Source organism: Brachycentrus maculatus, unplaced genomic scaffold, assembly GCF_059751285.1.
Source record: "Brachycentrus maculatus isolate JH-2025_06_01 unplaced genomic scaffold, ASM5975128v1 h1tg000142l, whole genome shotgun sequence".
NCBI lineage: Eukaryota > Metazoa > Arthropoda > Insecta > Trichoptera > Brachycentridae > Brachycentrus > Brachycentrus maculatus.
This window is the reverse complement of record NW_028280895.1, coordinates 1769640-1796421: the sequence shown is the minus strand read 5'-3', so window position 1 is coordinate 1796421 and position 26782 is coordinate 1769640. Positions and strand designations below refer to the sequence as shown.

The window sequence follows — 26782 nt, the reverse complement described above, 5'->3', positions numbered from 1 at the left end:
CCCGCGTCACCGGATTGTTGTTCCCGTGTAGTGAGAGTGGAGGGGGGAATCAGGAATTCCAATTTCCCAGCAGAAAGCACATTCATTCGGCGTGTATTCTTTGTTTGGCAATAACGTACATTCATGCGCGCGCTGTATTTCATCGCACGCGCCGCAAATGATAATATTTATTTCAATAATTAGCTGTACCTGGCCACGCGTTGCTGTGGCTAAGTCTAGTAAAATGAATGAAAATATTGAAAACACACATTTCTGGTAGAAACGATAATAATATTTTAAATAAATGAAACAACAAGGCAATTGAAAACATTGAAAAAGTGACAGCATCTGTTGATAAGCACTAAACTAATGTTTATTATTTTGCTATTACATTAAAAAGATGACATTGCATAAGTTTTCCTTTTCCAAAAAGCATGTTTTTGCTCAAACATTTATATATTTATTCTTTCCCAAATTATATTAATACAATAAAACCGGACTTTGTAAAAATTCAAATTTATTCCATTATGCCCAATAGTACTCCTAATAATAGGCAAGTACTTTAATATACGTAGGTACTTGAACAACAGTGTTTCTATTTTTAAAATTTCTTCTATGACTTTTATATGACAGTACCTACAAAGTAAAATGGCGAACGCCTTACATTGCGAAATACCTAGTAATACAATAACAATAATGTAAAACTATTTTTATAAATCATATTTGAAATGTTTTTCTAAAATAATAATTTTATAACTCACTGAGTAATAAGCTAGGTAATTTATTTTCAATGAAAAATTAAATGGTTGACAATTTTATTTTACGCGCCGTATTTTTTCTCTGAAAATTCATCAAATTTATTTATTCATTCATCAAATATTTTTATTTAAACTTTATGTACAGTAAAGAGATAAGTACATCTCGGACTTATTTCTAAAAACCAATATCTCCCAACTAACCAAAAACAGACTAGTGATATTAATCTAAACGTTTGATACCATATATAGCTGTTTGAAATCAAAGTACTTGAACATTTAAAAAAACAAATTACAAATTGATGATAATAAGGAAGGCAAAGGAAAAAGGGAGTTTAGGGAAGGAGGTAGAGAAAAAAACCAAGGGAGGAGGTTTGATGGACAGTTAGGATTCTAATGATAAAAGTAATGTCTCGGGCGTTTCTTAAAAGTTATTGGAGAATGTGCATTTTTTACAAGGAGAGGTAACTCATTCCATAGTCTGGCCGTTTGGACAAAGAAGATTTCATTTAAAAAATAATAATTTAATTCCGTGAATATTTCATATAATTATCAACATTAACAATAACTAAAAAATCACTGTATTCCTTTTTCAAACGTATTTTATGCGATTTAAAAATATAATTTGGAATTTACTATATCCCTCCCATGTACCTACTTACTACTTAATACTATGCGTAGAGAGGTATGTGTAAGAAGAAGAGGTGAATAGTTTTTGTTACATTTGATGTTTTTAAAGTTTTTTTTTAAAACTATAGTTAAGATACAATTAACAATAATGAATATATTTTTTGGTATCTTGAATTGATTTTATACAAGGAAATATGTCCACCATATTTAATTTTTATTATAGAATACTTTTCTACGTGGTATCGGGTGGTGGGTACTTCTCTACTGCGTAAACGGGAGCTCATTGTATACATATATATATATATATATATATATATATATATATATATATATATATATATATATATATATATATATATATATATATATATATATATATATATATATATATATATATATATATATATATATATATATATATATATTATATATATATATATATATATATATATATATATATATATATATATATATATATATATATATATATATATATATATATATATATATATATATATATATATATATATATATATTATTTTTTGTTTTTAATTAAATTAAAATGGTAAACGTGGCCATTGGCTTTTGGTCACATGACGTGAGTATATTTTGACATCCCGCAAAGAAAATAAGTGTTATTTTAAGGCGTAAATAATAATAATTGGCTAGGATGAGTCGTTTCCGTGCCAGTCACGTTGATCTAAAGTCACCTTTTGAAAATATTTTGGGATACTTTGTGTTTTACACGAGCCGACCATGTCTAATAACACCGACCTGCCGTGTAGCACAGACTGTACCATTGTTTACTTGTTAAAGAGACGACATTTATTTTTTGTCGAGTAATTATTATTATAAATATGTTATTCTATCTCAAAACCAATTCATTCTCATTTGAAATTTAAAAATTCTTTTCTTTATGTAAACAAAGATTATCCGAGTGTAATAAATGAAATGTACATTGAACGGTTACCTCGAAACTTTCTTTAAAAAATGTATGTAAGCACAGTTATTTTAAAGTGGGAGTTGTATTTTTTTTATCTTACTTAAAATATTTTGTAAAATCTCCTTCATTTCTATCTTCAGTGCTAGTCGGAGCGGCTAATTTCATTACACATTTCTAACTCAAATCAAATTCTTTCGAGTACCGTCATGTATGCTTTACATAATATGTATGTTTGTGAACAGGAAAAGGTTTAAAAAACACGATATAAATATCCTATCTGCTGTGGAAATTTAAAATATGCGAGAAAATTTATATAATTGGGGTGGACCGTAGCATAATTAGCCACTGTCAGTTTGTATACCGCGAAAATTGTTAGATTGTAACAGATTTTTGTCACGATGTTGATTTGTTGGGTAATAAATTAATATGAGAAATTACGAGATTATCGAGAGCATTCTTATTGAAATCTGTAGAGAACTAAGGAAGATATTAAGTTTTTAACTTTAGATATTTGAATAAAACGAAAAACGTGCGTTCGCATACGTCATCAAATTTCCGTCATCGAACGTTTTATGACGTCATATGGTTTATGGTCTATGGTTTATAGAGTAGTAGTGTGGATTGTTTGTTTACCACTACACTACCATTTGTGTTATACAAATATGAGGGGAGGGTATACCATAGACATCACCAAATAGAGCCGCTAATAATTTAGCAATGTTACCAATATTAAAATAAGTTCATCGTTTCTGTGACGTCATTCATTACCAACTTACGAAATCAACATATTTACGAAGGCGAATTTTCCAAAAGAAAATGATGAATGAACATATAGATTATATCGGCTGTTATAAACACTTCACGAGTCTAATACAATCCTTTATAGGTTGAATATGTTAAATTAGATATTCCTTCCGTCTGACAATGATCCATTACAATTAATACAATATGTTCCAAATTAATATTATTTATAATTAAATTAATATTGGAGTAAATGTCTTTTTAAGTATTGTATTCCGTTTTTTCGAACATATCACCAGAAGAAGTGATAACAGTCTCGAAAAATTAATGATCGAATTAAATTAAATTAAGGCTAATAATACATCAACCCTCAATTTAATTTCAACATATTTATTGAAATCTCAACGTAGATTAAGAAGAATATAGATGTCTGGGTATTTACATGGCTTATAGCTGTCATAAGCTGGTTAAGTGATCACTTTACACACGTGCAATATTCACCATTCTACCTCTGATTGAAAACCACACTACTAATTTTGTTAGAACTCCTACATATATCATTAATGCTATATATATCATAAAACTGTATGTGTGAGTTCACTAGATCCATCTTTGGTTGGATTAGGAAAGCTTTCATTTAGCGGAGACCTTTTTATTTAAATATATGCAAGATCCTGACTGGATTATTTTACATACAGGGAAACGCCCGAAAACATGATGCGTCAATACGCGTCAATGCGTCAATCGTGCATAGGACACTGCACAATTAGATGGAAAGATAAGGGTCAGAAGGTAGTATTTTATGAAAAAAACGATTAACAAACTATCCAATTTTTTATTTTTGTAATTAGAAAAAGGAGTATAACAAATTGTCATCAAGGGAATCGTACATATCGACAGAGCACATATACACAGGCTAGTAACCTCCTTCCGTCATCATGGGCTTCTTCACTTATGTTATTCGCATTCCATCAATACGTATCACTCCTGTATTTACTAATTTCTCCACATTAGTGAATACAGGAGTTATAATAGTGAATACTGATCATCACCCTGCCTCCGTATGTTCGCCCACGATCAGGTAAACACCGCGTTGATCCGAATTGATGTCTTATGTCCTATAAAAAAATATTGGTTTTTCGTTTCATATCGATTATGATAGAACAACTGTGGAGGTCCTCACCAAAAAGCACATATTTGCAATATAACACAAAAAATCATTTAAAATTAAATCTGTTCTGTTTACTGTATTCTATCGAAAACTTTATTATAGTTGCGACAAAACGTGACCAATCCTGTGTTAAACCAATATGAAATCATTAAATCGTACCAAAACGTAACAATTTTACAAGCTAGAATTCCTGAAATCATTTATTGTATAATGGAAATGTAACGTTTTGGTGAGGACCTCCACAACTGTGACTATCAGAATAGAACTATAACGGCTAGTTATTAGTAACTATACGATTAGCCCCACTCCCATTATTACCGTTATGAGCTGAAAAGCTTTCAGCTACAATATGCCGAACGAAATGGTCCAATCGTGAAGTCTCCCGAGACGAGAAGCGATATCGCGGCAAGGTCGTTTGGTCATTAGCAAAATACTTCAACTCGAATATCCCGACGTAATTTGAACACTCGAGTAAATGTCTTTAGGCAATAACGAGAGCCACATTGTGTCATTAATCTAGAAGCTTTAGCCGTCACGGAAACACAATGTTTACATATTTAACACATTGCCGCATTATTTTCATATTTTTCAGGAAATGAAAAAAAAGTATTTTGTTTATAAATTCATTAACTGGATATATGTACATTTATTATTTCATTTAAAATAAATAAATTAGAATATAACTTGATACATACAAACGGATATTAAGTTACATGACTCTAAATACCTCAAGAAAATATTATCCAGGATATGCATTAAACACGTATTCATTTTCAAAAAATATCATGATAATTCTGTCTTTCAAAGATACTCGTAATTGATGCTGCATTTATATGTATATATATATATATATATATATATATATATATATATATATATATATATATATATATATATATATATATATATATATATATATTTGTGTGCGTGTGTGTGTTTATATCTAAAAATACGAAATGTTTATATCTCCCTGAAGAATAAAAATAACTGCATGCTTCGAGATTCGAGCCCGGTACCTTACTTTTATGATATCAAGACTATAATGCTCTGCACAGTTTTTTTTCCATAGTCAAGAAGTTTGTAATCTTCTATTTACATGACTACCTGTATTATTTCCTAATAATATTCCATTTACCGTGTTTACTTTTAACACTGTCTGGCAGTTTACCGCCCGAAAACAAAACAAAATAATAATTTGACGATGTTCTGATACTGTGCATTCGTTTGAAAGTGTATTTTGCATCCAGGAATGTGAGGCTGGCGCCCGCGGGACACCTTCGGCCGTTCAATATTTCCACGTCCAATATTTCTCAATTATATCCACCTTTATGTTTCGCAGACTCGTATCAATGTATTTTTAGCAAGGAATTCCAACAGTGGTCGACCACTACATTCTCAAACGCTCGGAGGCTCAAAATAATCATTTAATAAAGTCAGAATGAACAAATTTCAACTCGGCGAGCTTTCATACTGCTCGGCTATTCTGTACATTACACGTTCTCTACTCCTATGTGGAACTTATACCTATATCCCAAGTCCGAGACATTGTTTACTCGAATGTGGAATTAGTCTCCCAAACGAGACGCTCGCACAAATAGCGAGTTACACGAACTAATACTATGCGACCCCGAGCACCCTACCTCTATTCTATAATATGTCATTACGCCACCATCCAGTGGTCGAGGTATAAACCATATACATATATATATATATATATATATATATATATATATATATATATATATATATATATATATATATATATATATATATATATATATATATATATATATATATATATATATATATATATATATATATATATATATATGTATATATATATACATATATATATTCTTATCTTATTAGAGGAAGAAGCTTTTTGTTATAATATAAGATCCATAGTGATTTTATAACAAGGTTATTTTGTAAGTTGTCGAAAAGGGTTATGCTCCAATCTTGTTGATTTACTCAATTTTAATAAAGCTACAATATATATTTTTTTAAACTAGTCGTAGAACAAATAATTTCTAAAATATTTTTTTCTAACATATCTCTTCTTCTCACCCTTATATGCACCCAATGGTGCATAGGCGAGTCTTTTACCTTGATCGTATATCTTGATCGAAGGCAGCCCTGCACTTCATTCCAGCCAGGGTGATATTTAATAAATATGAATGTGAAAACCGCCCATACCCATGTGGGTAACACACTGGTTTTTTCATTGCATATTATATAATATATGAACCTTAGAGGCCTGCATACTTTACCTCAAGATGTGGTTTTACCTTGTCTATAGGACTACATATTAATTCAGTATTGACACGAATGCGAATAGGTATTGTTTCTGTATTAGGCAACATATTTTTAAGAACTAGCGATTGAAGCCAGTTGAGATTGTTGTCTGCGACTGTTAAGTCCATTAAATCTTGTCTGGATGGAAGCTACACAGAAGGCGAGAGGCGCATCTCGCACGGGGCGAGGGAACAGCCACCTCGCATGGTATACGGTGTACGGGATGATGAAGAGACATTCTTGAACCGCGGCCAAGTCCGCTTCAGACGCTACCTGAACGCGCAACACTTTACTCCTATACTTCTATACAATATTTGGCTGTCAGTGATTCATAATTGTTCAAACTCTGCCGATCTCCAAACGATAATGGACCATTCACATTCAGTGGGGGTATTTATGAAGTTATTGATTTGATTATACTCATAATTTACAATAATATGCCTGAGGCACATTTTATAATTACTTTAAACTCCATTTTAACACGAAAAAGAGAAGAAAAAATGTACGTGTATAGTGATTTAAAAAAGGTTATTTGTAAACATGCTGTGCTTATGTAAATCAAATATTTTTTTCATATATTCAAACCTATCTCCCATTTTGCTATTCTCAAAATCGACTTGACTTACCACTTACAAACTTTTAACTGCCACGTTTTATTTTTACACTTCAGCTATAGGTATCTATCGACTAACAAAAGTAGTTTTTTTTTTGTATTTAATATAATTGAATATTTTAGTACTTGTAATAATTATATTGTGTAATGCAAAAAAATAAATCCATACAACAGTGTGACTTTCAAGCATTAAGCGTTAAGTATCAACCTCGTTGATTTGTTAAATTGTAATAAATCTAAAGCTTTATTATTATTTATTATTATTATAATAAAAGAGCGAATCGTAAAATGAATAATAACATTTTTTGACTTCTTTCAACAAGCTCTTTTCTTATGTATTTTCTGTTGGAAGTATGTGTTTACAATATATATATATATATATATATATATATATATATATATATATATATATATATATATATATATATATATATATATATATATATATATATATATATATTGTAAACACATACTTCCAACAGAAAATACATAAGAAAAGAGCTTGTTGAAAGAAGTCAAAAATGTATATATTTATATATATATTGTATAGTATTTTTATACTGGCGATTTCCTAAATTACAAGATAATTGGAGTCCATTATAATGTTGGCGTAAAACAAGAGATGAATACTGAACCTAACGCGCCGATTAGTTCGGGATCAATTAACGTTCACTCGAAAGAAAAATAAACCATTACATAAAGGAATGACGAAAACGGAAATGACGAAAGAATGTAAATATTTTGTAGGAATTGAAATAGAGCAGAGCCAGACGGGCCGAAAGTATTATTGTTGCGGAGGTGCGCGGCTCTGCGTGCAGGGCCGGACCGACGCTCCCCAATGGTGCACAGGGCACTGCAACGGTAGCCGACCATTACACTACGGAGGTGGACATGAAGGAAAGGTGATCGGCCCTCCGCTTCAGGCACCAGTCAGGTGTAATACTGAATAAATATCGTGTTAAATCACTTATATTTATTTATGACCCCCCCTGGGAATCGAACCCGGGACCTCCAGATCGATAGCCGAGCGAGCTTACTATTACACTATTGAGGTGGACATGTACATTTATAGTAATATTTATATTTAACATATATATATACGTTTAGACGAGTATCCGTTGCATATATGAATACTCGTATTGTATAGACCTGTATGTACCTTTTTGACAAAGTTCTTTCGTCTCCTAACCCTTATCCGCACCCAACGGTGCATAGGGCACTGCAGTATACATGCAGTATTATCTTGATCGTTCAATACACGAAGGAAAGGTGATCAGCTCTGCGCTTCAGATACTTCAAATAAATGTTAGTGAAAATTAAATTTTAACAATTATTTTGGCCAACTGGGAATCGAATCCAGCACGGTAGACTAACGCGCTGAGGCGGACAGGGGCAAATATGAAATGGGTTTCATTGTTAGTTAAATGATTTTTTTTATGCGACGCTTATTTTATGCACGTTAATCTCTTTATTTTAACAAAAACTCAATCAATTACAATATAATTATCGCATACATACATCAAACAATTAACATACTGTTTCATGAAGGGACCCTTTGTCTGATTCTTCAATGACGTGACAATGAAATTATTCAACAGGCATTATGTGACATCAGTGGCCGTATTCTAGAAATATTTTTAGAAACTGATTAATCTTTTGATATGTTTATATTAAAAGTTTTTTGAAGTTCACAAACAGCTGAACCTCACCAATGTTATATCATAATTATCTTTAGGAAATTACTGTCGTTCTGTAATTCATATTACAAAAAAATAAAAAAGGCATATCCTTAAAATTGTATTTTATGTATCGCTCAATTTTGGATGCTATGCCATAAAAATCCCTATTTTTTTTCATAATTTATAAAATTATGGAGACAATTTTTATAAGTTTTTGCTAGTACCTACCTACTTCTAGTATAAATTATGTTTCAGTTATCTTGTTCATTATTATGGCAATAATTCGAGTTCCGTATTCACAACTAGAATTATTACTAGACTACAACATTTTGAGTGTGTCCAAATACTTGTTCACAAAATCTGGATTATCTCCTATTATAGGAGTTATTTTCATATTATTTTTGACATCTCATCAAAGATGAAGAAGAATATGGAAGTCTGGGCATTTACGGGGCTAACGACCGTCATAGGCTGGTTTAAGTGATCACTTTACACACGTGTAACGTTCACCAATTCTTCCCATTATTGACAACCAAACTATTCAAATTCTTGAAAGTTCTATATATAAATAATATGAACCAATTTCGAAACGTTGTTCTTGAATCATTAGAACTTCACTAGAGACATCTATTGTTGAGATGAAAAGAAGCTTTTTTATTGAGCAGAAACTTTTTATTAGTATAGACCAGAGGTTCCCAAACTCTTTTATCTCGTAGACCCCTTGCCTTAACTGATATTGATTTTTATAAAATTCATTAACTTCAAATGTATTTTTGACAGCCGGTATATGTAGTGTTACTCTCTTTGAACCACACATGCTAGGTTTTATACATTTATATTTTAAATTCAAATAAAAACATAGACCCCTTGCAAGTTGTCATAGACCCCTGGGGGTCGATATAGACCACTTTGGGAATCACTGGTATAGACTATAGTCTTACGGAACGAATTAAATAAACGTACCATACACGATTACCGCGTAACGCGAAGTAATATGTACATAATACATATGTATAACGAAGTAAATATTTACACGAATTTTATTTTTGAATTCTTTGAATCTAAATCGATACATTCATACGTTAGCTTTGCTTATTTTTTTAAATTTAACTTATGACTTAAAATACACCTGATGACGTAAATGAAGACCAACGCAACAAAAATGATAAATAAACACATACAAACAATGTATGAAAAATTACTAATGATATTTGTCACTGGTGATATTAATTTACACATTTAATCTACGGTAGAGAACCTTGAGATATTGAATCTCAAGGGGTTTTGAAAAAAATCGCAATATCTGTGATTTGTTATATTGAGATTTCGATGACTAAGAACCCTTTAGTCATCGAAATTTACTGTTTTATTTGTTGACCTCTATATGACAAATTCAATGGAATTCCGCCGTTAAAACGATTTATATTTTTGGTATGAGAAATGAAACAACCACATCTTAACTGAAATATTTACATTGAGTATCATGTAAATATAGTAAGTAAATACTAGTAAGTATGTACTCAGTTTTATTTTACATATGACTACTGTGTCCTGAATTTATTTATAGTAAAAATATTCTGGAGGTCCCGGGTTCGATTCCCAGGTAAAGTAAATATAAGTGATTTTTTTTACTGTAATATTTATTCAATAATACCTGAATCGGCGGGCTGATCACCTTTCCTTCATGTGTTAACGATCAAGATAACACTGCGTTTATATAATGCAGTGCCCTATGCACCATTGGAATGCTGATAAGTGTTTGAAAAAAAATATTTACGTAAACTTTTAAGTTACTTTCGTTACATCGAGATTTACATATTCTATTCATATGTAGAAGCAGGGCTTTATTTAAACAAAAAAAGTCCTGAAACTTACTTCATGTCAAGCTTTTTACAAAAAAAATAGTACATACAATACCATATTTTATCATTATGACGAATTATATATGGTAAATAAAGATTGTAACTAAGTAAGCGCAAACATTGTTTCGTCTAATTGATTTTGCAAATTAAAAAAAATACTTGTCCGCGAAAAAAGGTGCCGGAACTTCGTTCCTCCGCGTTACATGAAAAAAAAGCCCTGTGTAGAGGTATATATTTATTTGAATACCTGTTCAAAGGGATTTAAACAAACGTTATATCGAGGTTCAATTTGGTGATATAATTTTAGTAATATTTTCAATAAAATTTCCCCAAAAATGATACGTCAATAAAATTACGCAAACTGCTCTTTGAGAACTTTTAACAAAAATCATCGGGTAAATAATATGAGTTGTAGAAAACGTACATCGTAAGTATTTTTTTTAAATTACCTAACGTCCAAATGACTTTGAAAGCTAGCTACGGCTTATGCAACACCGCTTATCATGACCCTACTCAGGCTTCTACTTTTTAAGTTTCATAGCCTATGCCTACTCGTGAGTGGATTTACTCTTTATGTTTAAAGTTACTATAATTTCATGTAATTCATGAGTGATAATTCTAGGCAAAACACTCGCTACATCCTAAGTAAGGATTCGTCATAATTTCGAGTGCGAATTCACCAATTAGACCATTGTACGAGTCCTGTGGGCGACGGAAGCCATTAAGTGAACGTTCCTCCCGAAATAGTTTTGATGGTCTGAGTTTGAGACTTTCCCTCAGAATGAAATTCGTCCGTGAGTCATAAATTAGTCACTCCATACAGACATAAAGTCATGCCCGAACTACACGTACCGTGGACTGACAGATTTAAGACCAAAGATTCAAGACCGTCCACCTAACACAAGGTTCACAATATGTAGCTAAATATCAGTTCATATTTGTGCTTCGAATGAAAAATTGGAAAAATACTGCTGATCTTTACTGACCTATCCGAAGACAGACAGATTGACAACTCCTATTACTGCACATGTGGCAGTATAAGGAGCTGTCGACCAGCGGTTTCAGATCCACAATTATATGAAATCATATTAGGTTTCAAACCTAAGGGTTTCCCCAAAGATAAGCCATAACTTGTAACTATTAATATAATAAACTATATATTCAATTTCATTTGTCACAAAAATTATATTTAATCATGGTTTTCAACCTCCGTCTTGTTTTAAAAAAAATAAATGTGAAAAAAAACTATATAGTTATATATAAAAAAGTGATTTATTACAAAGTTTGTACATACTTATATATTTATATTTTACATATTTATGCTGTTGAAATGTATTGGTTGCAATTGTTTATTGGTTTATTTTTGTATTTCCAAATAGTTGGAAAACTTTGTAAAATGTATTTATATAAGTGCAATCACAATAGAAATACAATGAAAGAAGATATGAATTGATTTCTTATGCCCTCATACCAGTTGTTATAATCGCACTTATACCACAAATTGATTCCTATGTTCAAACGCAACTACAAGAAAAAGGTAATAACATTTTAAAATATGTACAAATACTTAGTGGAATTCAATATAATGATAGATTGTTGACTGAATTTTCTAAAAATTCCAATATTCGGAATGTGTAAAATTCTCCTCGAGGAATCTCTCCAGCGCTAACAGTAAATCGTTTCTAACGATATTGCGTTTGTTGACATTTCTGAGAGGGAATTAGCGGCGTTATTTGTGTTTGTGTGAGAATAATCTTGGAGATATGCCACGCGAGATGTTTCCTCTCAAATACCTACTTGTCTGATTGTGCGACCTGCTCGCCCGAGCACCTGTACGCTATTTTCGCACTCAATACTCATACAAACGGCTCTGAAGTTGTCTGAGCGTGCTGAAAAAACAACATTCAACCCGTCAACTCCAATGTCACCTACAGGTGCTGTATTCGAGCGTTTTAACTGCATCCTGTCATAATAATTATAACAAGAATAATAAACGTGGATGATTTATAGAGCGCTGTTTTCATAAATTACTATCCCTCAAGGACACTTTCATTAAACTGTAAAATATGTGATAAATCTGTCATTCAATTAACAGGGAAAATTTTAATAATGATGTTGCGAAACAAATGTGGATTTTTTTTTCTAAAAAATCATCTCACTCTCGCAGTATCCAATTGCTGGTGACAGAGCATTATACACTGAACTTCCCTTTTTGCACATTTTACACGACTTCGATTATAACACAGTGAAAAAAATAAAATAAATGTAAATTTGGAATCTGCTACATCCCTTGCATATATTTAGTACTATGCGCAGAAAGGTATGCAGGGGGAAAAAGTGAATATTTTTTAAAATAAAATTAAGATACTATAAGCAATAAATACAATAAGGCATTATAGTGGTTAACACATTCGACCACCATGGAACCCCCATGGTGGTCGAACCCGGGACCTTCCGGGTTCGATTCCCAGGGGGTTGTTTTATCACCATAATATTTACTTGACTTTTGGGGGCTCTCGTGGAGTCCTTGTCTGAACGGTATTCACCTCATCGCACCTCATCGAACATCGCATCGCACAATTTTTTATAATAATAATCATAATAGAAATAATTTATAAAGCGCTGATACTACCTCAACGGAGCAGTGTGTTTCTATCTACTTCAAATGTACATGTGGTGGACTACATCTTTATCGCACGATTCTCATCACTACAATGTCGCCAGATAGGGATAGGTTTCCCGCGGCATCATTTTTAAAACTGGCAGAAATTTTAAATCAAATACTGAACATTTTCATTTTATGTAATTTCGAGTATAAGACGCACCTGAAATTAGGAGATATTTTTAAAATAAAAATGGTCATTTATCCATCTATAGTGTATAGTGTGTGATTCTAACCCCCCTTGTGTGTTTTAGAGTTGAGGAATTTAAACATTTTGTACAAATAAAAAACCACACAAATTTTCGGCTAAAATAAATATTGAGCAGTTTCGTGTATCTCGTAAAAGAAGTATTTGAAAAATACTATTTCTCGAAGTTTAATGCCAAGAAATTCATTTGAAATGTTGTAGCTAAATTTGTATTTGATTTATTATATCCGAATACCGCAGAGAAGTAATGACCGATTATTCAGGCAGAATGGTGTGGTGGGGGCGCGTCTCGGGACGTCTGTTATTTTTCACAAACAACCAAATCATAATTTACTATGCAGAATAAGAAATATCAAAATAAATGTACGAAGTCTTCCATCTTTGTTGATCAATTATCTGCTTGGAAGTTGGAACACACTGAACTCCCTTTTTACACAATTTCGAAATAATAGTTTACTCAGTGTAAAAGTGAGAAAAAAATTTAACATTAATTTAACAATACGTAACAGTAATTTAGAATTTGCTACATCCCTCACATGTACTTACTACTCGGTACTATTCGCAGAGAGGTATGCTAAAGGGGCTAGGTGAGAAATTTTTGTTACCTTTGAGTTTAAGTGTTTTTTTTACTATTTTAAAAAAAATTTAGATACATAAATAAATAAAGTTTTTTTTTTTATATATTTTGTATTCATGCTTATACAAGAAAACCTATGCACCATGAAGAAAAACTGTGCGTATTTTCTTTCAAAGTCCCTGTCACTATCAGCGGGGCATGTGAGTTGTAGTAAGTACTAACTAGTGTGTATAATCCACCACCATGTTCTAAAAACCAGGGTAACAGCAATAATAAGGTTATTTGACAGCGATAATAAGGCTATTAGAACAACTCTACCATGGCCCACTATTAATTTAATTTCTCGATAAGGTCAAATATTAACGAAATTTATGAATATGGATACATGTCAACATAAAAAAAATTATAGCCAAATGATGAAAACTTAAAATAAGAAAAAATAATAATCGCTAAAGGTATTTGCTAATTATAATTACATTGTTATTTTTCATAAAAATAAACAAACCTTAGTCCACCCGGGACATTTATGGCAGCTGGCAACCCTCGGCACTCGCAATGATGCAATCCGTTGAAGATCTATTCCCTGACTCGAGGAATGTGAGAAAAATGTAATGGGTACATAAATAACTATTTAGTTATAAGTATGTGGTTTTTTTTTTCTTCGAAAGGGACTCGGAATGTATGGATACCGGAGCAAACCGGAACGTAGGCGAGAACGGTTAGTATTTCGGGATAGGAATCGAAGTGGTGGTTTACCGTATGATATTTCACACCGATTAGTAAAGTTGGCATAACATAATTAAAACCGCCTTTATATCCTGCGATTGTAAAAAATTTCTACAATATGCAATCTTGGTACGTCTCAGCACCAAGGAACCCCACTTCTCAGTCCTCCCAACCCTCCCCTGGTCCAGGATTAAGCTCCTCAGCCGCTACCGTAAGCTTTCAAAACCTGGTAAGCGCCTTTACTATATGACTACAAATTACACTAAAAGCATTCAAGAGATCTGTTACAAAAGTGTTAAGGGTGATTTGAAAAATATGTATTATGTTTTGATTTTTATTATTATATTTAGATTAAGTATACGAATAAATATTTTAGCACTAAAAATAACTCCCCGAAAATGAAACTATTTCTCTATTGGAAGAGCAGCACTACTTTACCAAATTATAAGTATTCTAAATTATAAAAAGGTCCTTTTCTCCTGAAATCTGAGTCCTCTATATTTATATGTATACATGATGACGTCGCTAACAAGGGTCTCAGCTAAATAAAAACTTTACCAATCAACCATAGATGGCTCTAGTAGACATGCACAATGTCATGAGATTAATGATATATGTAGGGCTTCCAAAAAATTAGTAGTGTGGTGTGTCAATCATGTGTAGAATGGTAAATGTTGCACGTGTGTAAAGTGATCACTTAAGCTCTCTACACAGGTCATAAACCCTGTAAATACGCAGATTTCCATATTTTTCGTCATCTATATTGAGATAACACATTTCATGAAATTGGCGGGTAGCAGGTTTTGCGATGAGGGCGCCGAGTGTCGTCCAGCGGAAACAGTGAGTCACGCCCGAAGAACTCTCCAACTATTAATACGCGTACGACGATACATTCTTCGCGACCGATTTAAGTTCAAGAACAATCTTTTTGACAGCTGTGACGACAAAGATTTCATCATAGCACAAGGCGGCGGCGCAAGGTGGCCATTGTTACGAAACCACTTAGCGCTAATTGGAATCCCATTACTGAGCATTACCTCCAGGAAAGTCTAAGCGAGTGCTTTTGAATTACAAGAAATTACAGGAACTTTTGTCCGCGTTCGTAGTGTCATTACTGACCATTGTCACGCTCGGCTACCGTTCTGGAGGTCCCGGGTTCGATTCCCAGGGGGAGTCAAATAAATATAAGTGATTTTTTCTCTGTAATATTTATTCAATATTACCCTGGACTGGACCTGAAGCGGAGGGTTGACCACCTTTCCTTCACGTGTAAAACGATCAAGATAACACTGCGTTTATATGACGCAGTGCCCTATGCATCATTGGGGTGCGGATATGGGTTTTACTTTTAGTTACAGTAACTTTAAACACAAAGAGTAAATCCACTCACGAGTAGGTACAGGTTATAAAACTTATAAAGTTGAAGCTTAAATACTATATAGATATACGTGTGTCTGTGTGTATGTTACATATCTTTAATTTTATTCACTATTCTATTTTTATTTTGCATTTTACTTAAAATGTAGATACTTACCATATAAACTTTAAAGGCTTACATACTTTACCCTCAAAGTTTAGAATAAAGATAAATACATATCGCTCACTCCTTTCAAGAACGTCATAAATCAAAAATCGTCAATTTTCAGTTATGCATGTTTTCGGAATGCCCAGAAAATGTACTATATTCCAGCATAAGTGGCATATTTTTAACTTAATATTTACCCGCTACAGGGCAGAAAATGTTGTTTTTGCATTTTGAATAAAAGGTACTGTTTTATTATTTTTTTTATATACTTTATATTTTTCAAATGCAGAAAAAACCTTCAGGTTTTACCTAAAAAGATCTGTTGCACAGTAAAAAGTTCAATAATTGGCTTGGAACTTATTTTTAATACATTGTATTATATTTTTAAGCTTTAAAAACGTTCTCCTGAGAAATCAAGTTTTTTGATTTATGATGTTCTTGAAAGGAGTGAGCAATATGTGCATAAAAGTCATATCGGATTGAAATCATTAGAAAAAATATGATGTTACTTTAAAAATAAAATTTAGACATTATAGATTTTTCAAACTGCTCATACATTTCCCAACCAAGCTTATTATTAAGGATTATGTCAGTAGAAGTATACTTTAATGACTAATTAATTTGAGGAAACTGTGGAATATATACAAACGGATACAGAGGACGGTGGTGAAGGAGCTCTGGGTGAAGGATATTACTGCTTTGTGGGAAAGAAGGCGCGAAGGAAGGAACATTATCTGCAGATGAACACTAGTTTACTATTGGGAAATTTTTAAATCTTTGTTATCAGTTGCAATTGTAATCAATTCTAAAAATAAAGCCAAAGGCATTCGGGAGGTGAATTGAAATAGAACATAGGAGTTGGTTGCCCGTGTCGCCGTGTCCTGAATGGCCGCATAGCCAATAGTACCGGCTAAATTAGGCATCCTCTCGTGATGACGTTTGGCTAAACATAGCCGACACTTGAATGCACCGCATTCTCCTTCGCGTTCTCTGAATATCCGGTGCCTACCGCAAGGTGCTCTCTTCGTCTTGGCTTCGCAGTAATTACCGGCAATTCAAGAACGCGTCTTTACCACTAAATAAATATATCGAAAAATATTTAAAAATAAATGTAGTGCCAAAATAGTGATGTATATGATTGTAAAACTAAAAATATAATAAGGTACCCATATAAAAAAAAACATTTAGTCATACAAATAATTATACCAGAAAGTATGTAGAATGAAAAGAAACACACTCAATTAAAAATGTGTTTTAATTATTAACAGTAAAGTAAATTATTAACAGTTAATGTAACAGTAAAAAATTTAAGTATTAATAATGGATTGTAAAATCATATTGCATTTAAAAAAAAAAAACAAGTTAAACTGGCAGTACACAGTGGAGTCCTGGTTCCTACCCTAATGTAGGGAAGTGAACCATGGAGTTGGCAAAAGAAGGATAAAAGTAGATGGAATGTAGCCGAAATGCATTCTCTCAGACCAATGTGCGGCAAAACATTGTATGATAGATGTTCGGATGGTGATATAAGGAAAGAACGCAATGCTGAGCATTATTGATAAAATTAAGAAAGTTATTTAGAGATAGTTTAGGCATGCAAATCGAATGAGTGTAGACAGGACAGGTGGTTGGTAATAGAAGCAGAGAAAGACCGAGGATAACTTGGCATGATCTAGTAATTCAAATACTTGGCCGTGGTTAGGTAAAGAGTCGGAATAATCGGCGTGTATGATTGTGGAAGAGGTGAAGATTGTGTGCAAAGACAGATTAGTGTTTAATTATTAGGGAATCATTTTATATACCTACTTCAAAATAATGTATATTAACGTAAGCACGAATGGAATGGAATGAAAAACGAAGGAATCATTTTTGATATGATACAAAAAAATACAATAACATGTATCTTATATGCGATGAATTTGTGTTCTTTTTTAAGTATTAAGTACTTAAGATATTTTTTACGGTTTTTTTTCTCATAGGCAGTACATAACAATAAGTAGGTACTTTAAACCCGCAATGTAGTAAAACCAGTTTTAAGAACATAAAACATTCGCGACTTTTCATATCTCTATGGTAATAGAAAACAGGTAATAGACAAAACGTTCAGAATAGAAGTTTAAAATAAGAAAAATACTTTATTTTTGCGTCAGGATCTGCATGACTGGAAATATTTCAGGCGGGAAAAATGCACGCCTACTTACGACTTACGAAAGATAGAAAGAGATAGAAATAGTAAAAACATATGCCTACCTACATAATTTTCAGAAATATCGCATTAAATATATCATTTTCATGAACGCGTTTGCACGTATGGCGGAGTAAAACAAACTTCTTTTTATTTTGCAATGGATTAAACTCATAGGTAAACACCAAAACAATTTAAGATATTTTGGCGCTTTGTCAAAATGCTGGTAAACAGTATTATTCTATGTATAATATAATCAAAAACTGTATCGTCTTCGTATTAAAGTCACTATAGCTTAGTGGATGTGACCTCCACTTTCGACTTCATTCGCTTTATGTATAAACATATATATATATATATATATATATATATATATATATATATATATATATATATATATATATATATATATATATATACACATATAAAACCTTTTTGAAAATGTATTTTCAACATTTTTCCTGTAAATAAATAGGAAAAGGCTTTGTTCTTTGTTTCTAACAAATGTTCAGAAGAAACTGAAAAAAAGTTCTGATCAGAAGAAACGAAATTTACTTGGGCTATTTTTTTTAAATATATATTTTTAATTCCATGAAAGAGAAAACGTCGATGAATGAAAATGAATATGAAATTTATTTAAATTATCCTGTTTTCGGTATGCCAGCAATGAATAATCAATGCATATTTTCACATTACCGTTGTAAGCCCTTAAAAATTGAGTATTACTGTGAATTTCCAACCATTCATTTCATTATATTGCATTTTACTCTATTGCGCTTTGTACAGTATCTACTCGCGAATTAGACCCACCCTTAATAATTTATATTTCGACAGGAATAACAATCTTACAATTTTTTTTCATCTCAGAATAACTATTGTTTAATATTTCTTAATATATAATCTTTAAAATTTGCAAACTACTCGATTGTTACCTTTAACCCCGAATGTTTTCAGGTCCCTTTTCTAGAAATTGACTCCGGAGCAAGGCAGGTAAAAAACGCTCAATATGCACAAAAAAATCCTTCATTTCAAAGTGAGATTATAAGTTCTACTATTTGGTAATGTTAGTAGGTAATCAAGAAACTATTCTACTAAGATAATGACATAAACAAAGAAAGAAAACAAGATCACTCGTTGACCCAATAAACGTGCCAAGCGATTTGCTACAAACAAACTCATAATTCATGCGTAACGACTCTTGATATAAAAATGTTTCCTTCAAAATTTATTGATCTTCCCATGAAACCAGCACATTTCGATAAATTCGTTAATTTTTAGGAACATGACGCAGCCTCGTTCTATTAATACGAAGATATTTGGGTTAAGAATGCAATACTAAAATGAAGATAATAATTTCATTTTGCCCGAAACGATAGAATTTATAGTGGCTATTACAGGATGAGGCGACAGATTTCCTGCCTGAATCGTTAACAAGTTAATAAACCCAGCTGAATCAGCGGAACAAATATCTCATACTGTTAGGTACACGAAGATCGCAAGAAATCTACAAATAAATAACGGATATATATTTTTAAAACTCTAGATCACGGGACTTGTTTCAATGTACTTAATATAAGACTATCGTAAAATTTACGACATTAAGAAAATTCACATTTTACCAAAAAAAAAATATTAAAAATAAAACAAGTGCAACGTGGTTTTTGAGAACTTTATATAAAATACGAACACAAAATATCGGTAAAAAATTGCGATACATGCTAGTTGTCACTACATTCTTCACATGTCGCTCACTCCTTTCAAGAACGTCATAAATCAAAAATCATCAATTTTGAGTTGTGCATGTTTTCGTATATCCCAGCAAAAGAGGCATATTTTTAACTTAATATTTACCCGCTACAGGGCAGAAAGTGTTATTTTTTGCATTTTGAAGAAAAGGTTTTTTTTAATTATTTTTTTTAAATATACTAAATATTTTTTCAAATGGAGAAAAAATATTCAGGTTTTACCAAAAAGATCTGTTGCACAGTAAAAAGTTAAATAAGTGGCTTGATATTTATTTTTAATACATTGTATTTTATGTTTGAAATTTAAAAACGTTCTCCTGAAAAATCAAGTTTTTTGATTTATGACGTTCTTGAAAGGAGTGAGCGATGTGTTGCCTTGGTTCTCCCCAACAAATTGGATGTTCGTCGTAAATTTTACGAATGTCCCGTAATCTAGGGTTATAAATACTGCCATTTTGAGCCAAAATTCAAAATGGCGGCCACCAGTTTTTATTTTTTTATTTCTACTGTTATAAACAGTAGTGCATAATGAATTTAATAAAATATTAAATATTTTTAGTGTGACCAAATTTTTGTTTTTACAAATGCTTTACTTCCGATTTATTTATATCAAGATTTTTATTAATATCAACATAGATGGATAAATCTATTCGAGGAGGGATATCGAAGTTTTATGTACAGGACTTACGACCTGTAATTGGCTGGTTTAAGTAATCACTTTAAACACTGCGTAAAACTCACCAAGAATGCCCATACTTCCCTATTCCCATCTCAAAGATATTTTTTTTATATTTAAGATGAGACATCAATAAAAAGTATATTATATAATTCCTAATCCATTTTCTAGTATTTATCTTACCATGGAGTCCACAAACTGCCTTGAAGGAAAAGTCTACATTCAGAGAATTTGGAATATTTTTTTGTGTAAATAAAAATATACAAACCATGTACATTGAACAATTAATTTATTTATTTTTACTATTGATATTTATTACATATCATTTTCATAAAATAGGAGTCATAAAATATATATTAAGTACACAACAATTATTTTCATGAAATAAACTGTCAAATTTCATCAAAAATCTCCCTACAATGTTACATGTTCCCCAATGGTACAATGATTAAAGAAAACACTTGTTTTATACCACTTGAGTTTTATTAAATACTACATGTTACAGAAGTTAAACTTTCATCATTCAGGTCTGTATAATAACTATATGTATAGTAATTATACAGACCTGAATGATGGAAGTTTAACTTCTGAAACATGTAGTCTTTAATGAAACTCAAGTGGTATAAAACAAGTGTTTTCTTTAATCATTGTAACATGTCTTACCACAAAGTTAATGCTGAAACAATAAATAAATTCCCCAATGGTTATGAGAATCATTCTTAAAAACTTGTGGGAATTCTGTTAGCTGACTGTATTTCTGTACCAGAGAACCATACAGATACACATCCTAAACACTAAACATTCAAAGGAACCAAACACAGGCTTATGGTTGTTGTATTTTAAACCTTTATTTTATTTTATTCTTTTGTGGATGATAAATATAAACACGAAAGTTTCACTATCACTAACTGATTTCTTCGGATTTCGGACATGCATCCATAGGGTACGGATTTCCCATCTTAAAATATCTATAAATATTACAAATTGAAGACATTGCGACTAAAGAGATCTAGTTCAATTTCCTTTTTTTATTGGAAAATCAATATGAAACGATTTAAAAAGAAATAAAGGATAACATGTTGTATTTATTTTTTACTGGCATACCCAGCCTTTTTTGTGGCTCAGTCTGGTTGATTGGTAAAGAATGAAAAGAGAAAGCACACAATCCTAATGTTTAATCTCTCATTACTTTTGGGTAAACAACATTTTAGAATCTCTCAAGAAACTGCTGTCTGCCATGAGCAATGGTGTTTAATATTGCTGTTATATTTTATAGACAGTGGTCCCATTGGGGTAAAAAAACGGTTTTTCAAAAAAGCATATTTTTACCTATCACAGGTATATAAAAACAGGTATATTCTAATGCAATGTTATATCAAAAATTCAAAGCAATGGATAAATATCACAATGTGTGATTATTGGCTAATAAATTAATATGAAAAACACAAGACTATAGGTAGCATTCTTATTGAAATCTGTAGAGAACTAAGGGAGATATGAGGGTTTAAACTTTAAATATTTGAATAAAACGAAAAACGTGCGTTCGCATACGTCATGAAATTTCCGTCATCGAACGTTTTATGACGTCATATGGTTTATAGAGCTATAATAGTAGTAGTGTGGATTGTTTGTTTACCACTACACTACCATTTGTGTTACACAAATATGAGGGGAGGGGGGAGTAGGAGGGTGGACCATAGACATCAACAAATAGAGCCGCCAATAATTTAGCAATGACACCGACATTAAAATAATTCCATCGTTATGACGTCATTCATTGCCAACTTACGAAAATAACGTTTTTTGGAACGAAGGCGAATTTTCCAAGAGAAAATGATGAATGAAAATATTAATTATATCGACTGTTATAAACACAAAAAGAGTCTTATACAATCCTTTATAGGTTGAGTATGTTAAATTAGATATTCATCCTGTCTGACAAAGATCCATTGGTGAATAAAATTAACAGATAGAAGATTTTGAAGAAACAAACATTTACATTTTTTATAAAGATTGTTTTGTGGTAACAGAAAATTAATAGTAAGAGTATAAATGGTTTTGAAATTTTAAATTAATGTAGCAAAAAAATAAAAAATGGAGCTAAACATTCTTATGATTCACATGTCATTTCCGAGAAACATAGGTTATACATAGTTCTCATAATGTATTGTATACATTAACACACTCCAGATGGGACAGGTATTTCTACCCGTTTGCTCGATTGATGCTTAAGGACGGGAAGGGTATTTTTACCTTCTGCGCCGGCCTCATTTCAAAGGCAAAAAGAAGGAATTATCAATGTTTTTATATAAATATCTTATACCAATTTCTTTGTTAATGTCTTAACTATTGTATATGTATATACATCATTATCAAAACCCGTCGCCAGTGGTCCGCAGGCGTAAAAATACCCATTTGAAATGTGTTAAGATACTAAATATATAAATACTCATACATTACCGTGAGTACTTACAAAATGTATAAATACTCATACATTACCGTGAGTACTTACTAAATATATAAATACTCATACATTACCGTAAGTACTTACTAAATATATAAATACTCATACATTAGCTAGAGTACTTACTAAATATATAAATACTCATACATTACCGTGAGTACTTACTAAATATATAAATACTCATACATTACCGTGAGTACTTACCAAATATATAAATACTCATACATTACCGTAAGAACTTACTAAATATATAAATACTCATACATTAGCTAGAGTACTTACTAAATATATAAATACTCATACATTACCGTGAGTACTTACTAAATAAAATACTGATACATTACCGTGAGTACTTTACTTTTATATTTCTATTAAAAATTTCGCCAGCGGTACAATGGCAAATTGTTTTTCTTTTTAATTTTTTTTTATATTTTAAAAATATTTCAGAAACTAATGAATCTTTTTGTCACGGTGTTTGACACTTATATATACCTGTATTCGAGAAGGTATTTAAACAATCTCCATCAGAACTTTAAAAATGATCATGACTAGAGCTAGATTTCTTTTGTCGCAAGGTCTCCAATTCAATAATAAAATAAAATAATGAATAATTCATTATTTACATTTAGGAGATCATTTTACAACTCAAATCACAAGTTTAAATCACAATTGAAATTAAACTATAGTACGAAGGTACTATATTTATATACATATTGTATATAAATATAGTACATATATATTTTGTATACATATAACATGATTGAACACATAAAGCCCTCTGACCAACACTTTGGGAGGATTTCAGCCCGAGACTGCAGTGAAGCTAGCATTAACCTTTTGCAACACAAAACAAAGACAATTTGTCACTGACTCACAAAGCCGGTGATTCGTCGGTTTGTCTTTGAAGTGATTTTAATTACATTAAAACTGAATGACAATAACTTTCAAAACTCTGAACTGAGCACACTCATCCAAAACTACCTGGGGATGAGCCATAATGATCTAGCTTACGAACAACAACAACAATTATGCTTTTACGTTTGACCATTTTTATTTTGCGTGTAATTAAGTCATTAATGTGTCAAAATTAAATAGTGTGATGTATGAACAAATTATGTCATCTTTATCAGTGGTGCAATTGGTTAGTTAAACTAGCTGTAGGATAAACTTGGGAATTGTTGGCACCCCTCAACAGTTCTTGGCCTTAAAATTTCAGCAGCCTATTTTTATGCCTCCATAGCGTAATGGTTAACGCATTAGGTATGCTGGAGGTCCCAGATTCGATTTTCTGGATTCTTAAAATAAAAATGACTGATTTTTCACTCTCATGTTTATTTTTTTTTTCAGGGAAGCGTAGGGTTGAACAACTTTCCGTTATGTGTTTAACAATCAAGTTTTTTTTTTGTTTTCAAAAAGAGAAATATTGGTGTTTTTAGTATTTACAAAATTCTTCAATTTCATATATTTCTGTGAGCCTAAACGGCTCATTATTAGAAATAGGTATCGTGGTAGAGTGGGATCGAACCAAGAAACTCTGACTCAAGAGTCCGCGACACTAATCATGGGACCACAACCCGACAGATAATACTGCTTCTATACAAAGCGGTGGCCTATGCACTATTTGGTGCGAATAAGGGCTAGAATAATAATTTTTATACAATTAACGTAAATGAGTTAAAAGTGTGTTTTTCACTGACTATATAAATGTACATATTTTAGCAATTTATTATATCACAAAGAATAGCTTACATTGATCAATGTCGAAAAAAGGTTGTTTTAATATGTCTTCTTTTTCTTCTTATACTTATCCGCACTTCATGATGCAAAGGGCACTGCATCATGCCGACACAGTATTATCTTGATGGTCAATTATATGGAGGAAAAGTGATCAGCTCCACACTTTAATTTATATCTAACCACGTATTCTATTGTATTACTCCAAAATGCAAATCATTTTACTAGGAGCCAATAAGTGGATATTTTTATATTCATAGACCTATTTTAAATAAACATAGTATTTTTGTAAAACGTTGCTTAGTATAAAACGTTAACACTTTTAAAGCTACTCAAATATAAAGAACAACTGCAGGGGGCCAAAACTACCCTTTTCACCCTACCATTGTACATACTAATATAATTTTTTTTACTTAACTGTAATTCTGCTTAATATATGTATATGCACGTAACGTTGCTATAAGTTACCACCTTTAAAAGTTTGGTTAAACACGTTTTTTGTTCCATACAATATTAATTACATATAATAAAGCTATTGCTGACCTTGCTAACATTTAAAATCAAACACAGAAGCACATGTTTTAGTAATTTAAACAAACCAGTAATATTTTTTTGATTTATTAAGTTTTTTGCCATTTTTTAAAAACTAGGATCATGGCGAATATATTTTGTTTTTCGGCCAGTGTTATAGCCATTTTAGAGATAATTTAATTTATTTCTTTAATATACATATATGTACATATACACATTCATTTATAAATCCATAAACATAATTGACACTATTACAAGACCATCAAGCTTGTGTGTCTTGTCGGTGGAGTTGATATCTTGATATTTTTAAATTTGAGATATTATTACGTTTATAAAATTATAAAATTCAAATTATATATTATGATTAATCTGGTACTTAAATATATATACATATCCTAGAACAAAGGCGGGCAAACATTCAAATCTGACACAGATTTTAAATGCAATCATGAACAAAATGAAGGAGTTTAAATGCTATATCTATGTAAACTGGTAAAGTGTATGCAAATTTGATTTTTGCCGGAGTAAAAAAAACATCAGTTTTGTGATGTTAACTTTCTGAAAATACTGATTGACAAGTGGTTTCAAAATGTATCTACGAGGGTACGATTTTGTATCTACATCAATCATATTGGAGTTAGTAATTCTAGATGGTATTTGAATAGAAAAGTAATTACGAATTGTGCCCAATTAATTGTTACAGAGAGTTTCAATACAGTGACTGTCATTTGCAATATCACAATGAAGGAAGGACGTACATTTTGATTGAACAAGTGTTTTAAAACATTGGTCAATCTGTGATATAATGGGATAAACACCTCCCCTCATCAATCAAAGTTTCTCCGGTTTTTACTTCATCCTTATATCCTCCTGTTGCTACATATTGGCTGTGCACAATTTATGCAACTCAGAACAATTTCTTATGGTTGCTATTCTTTTTCCTCTCCTGTATACCTACCATTCCACCTCCATTTCTCTTCCCATATAGCAATAATGTCCTTCAGCCTGAGATCCTTCACTTACATATAATAACAATCGACACAGTGCCCTATGCGCCACTTGGATGTGGAGAGGGGCCAGA

The 26782-nt window shown here is 31.6% G+C and overlaps 1 protein-coding gene across 1 annotated transcript in view; it reads left to right on the top strand.

Annotated features, from left to right (window-relative positions):
* The window catches only part of Tsr1 (Tsr1 ribosome assembly factor), a 231511-nt gene that overhangs the window by 80252 nt on the left and 124477 nt on the right, over nucleotides 1-26782 (top strand). The gene's annotated exons all lie outside the window — the stretch shown is intronic.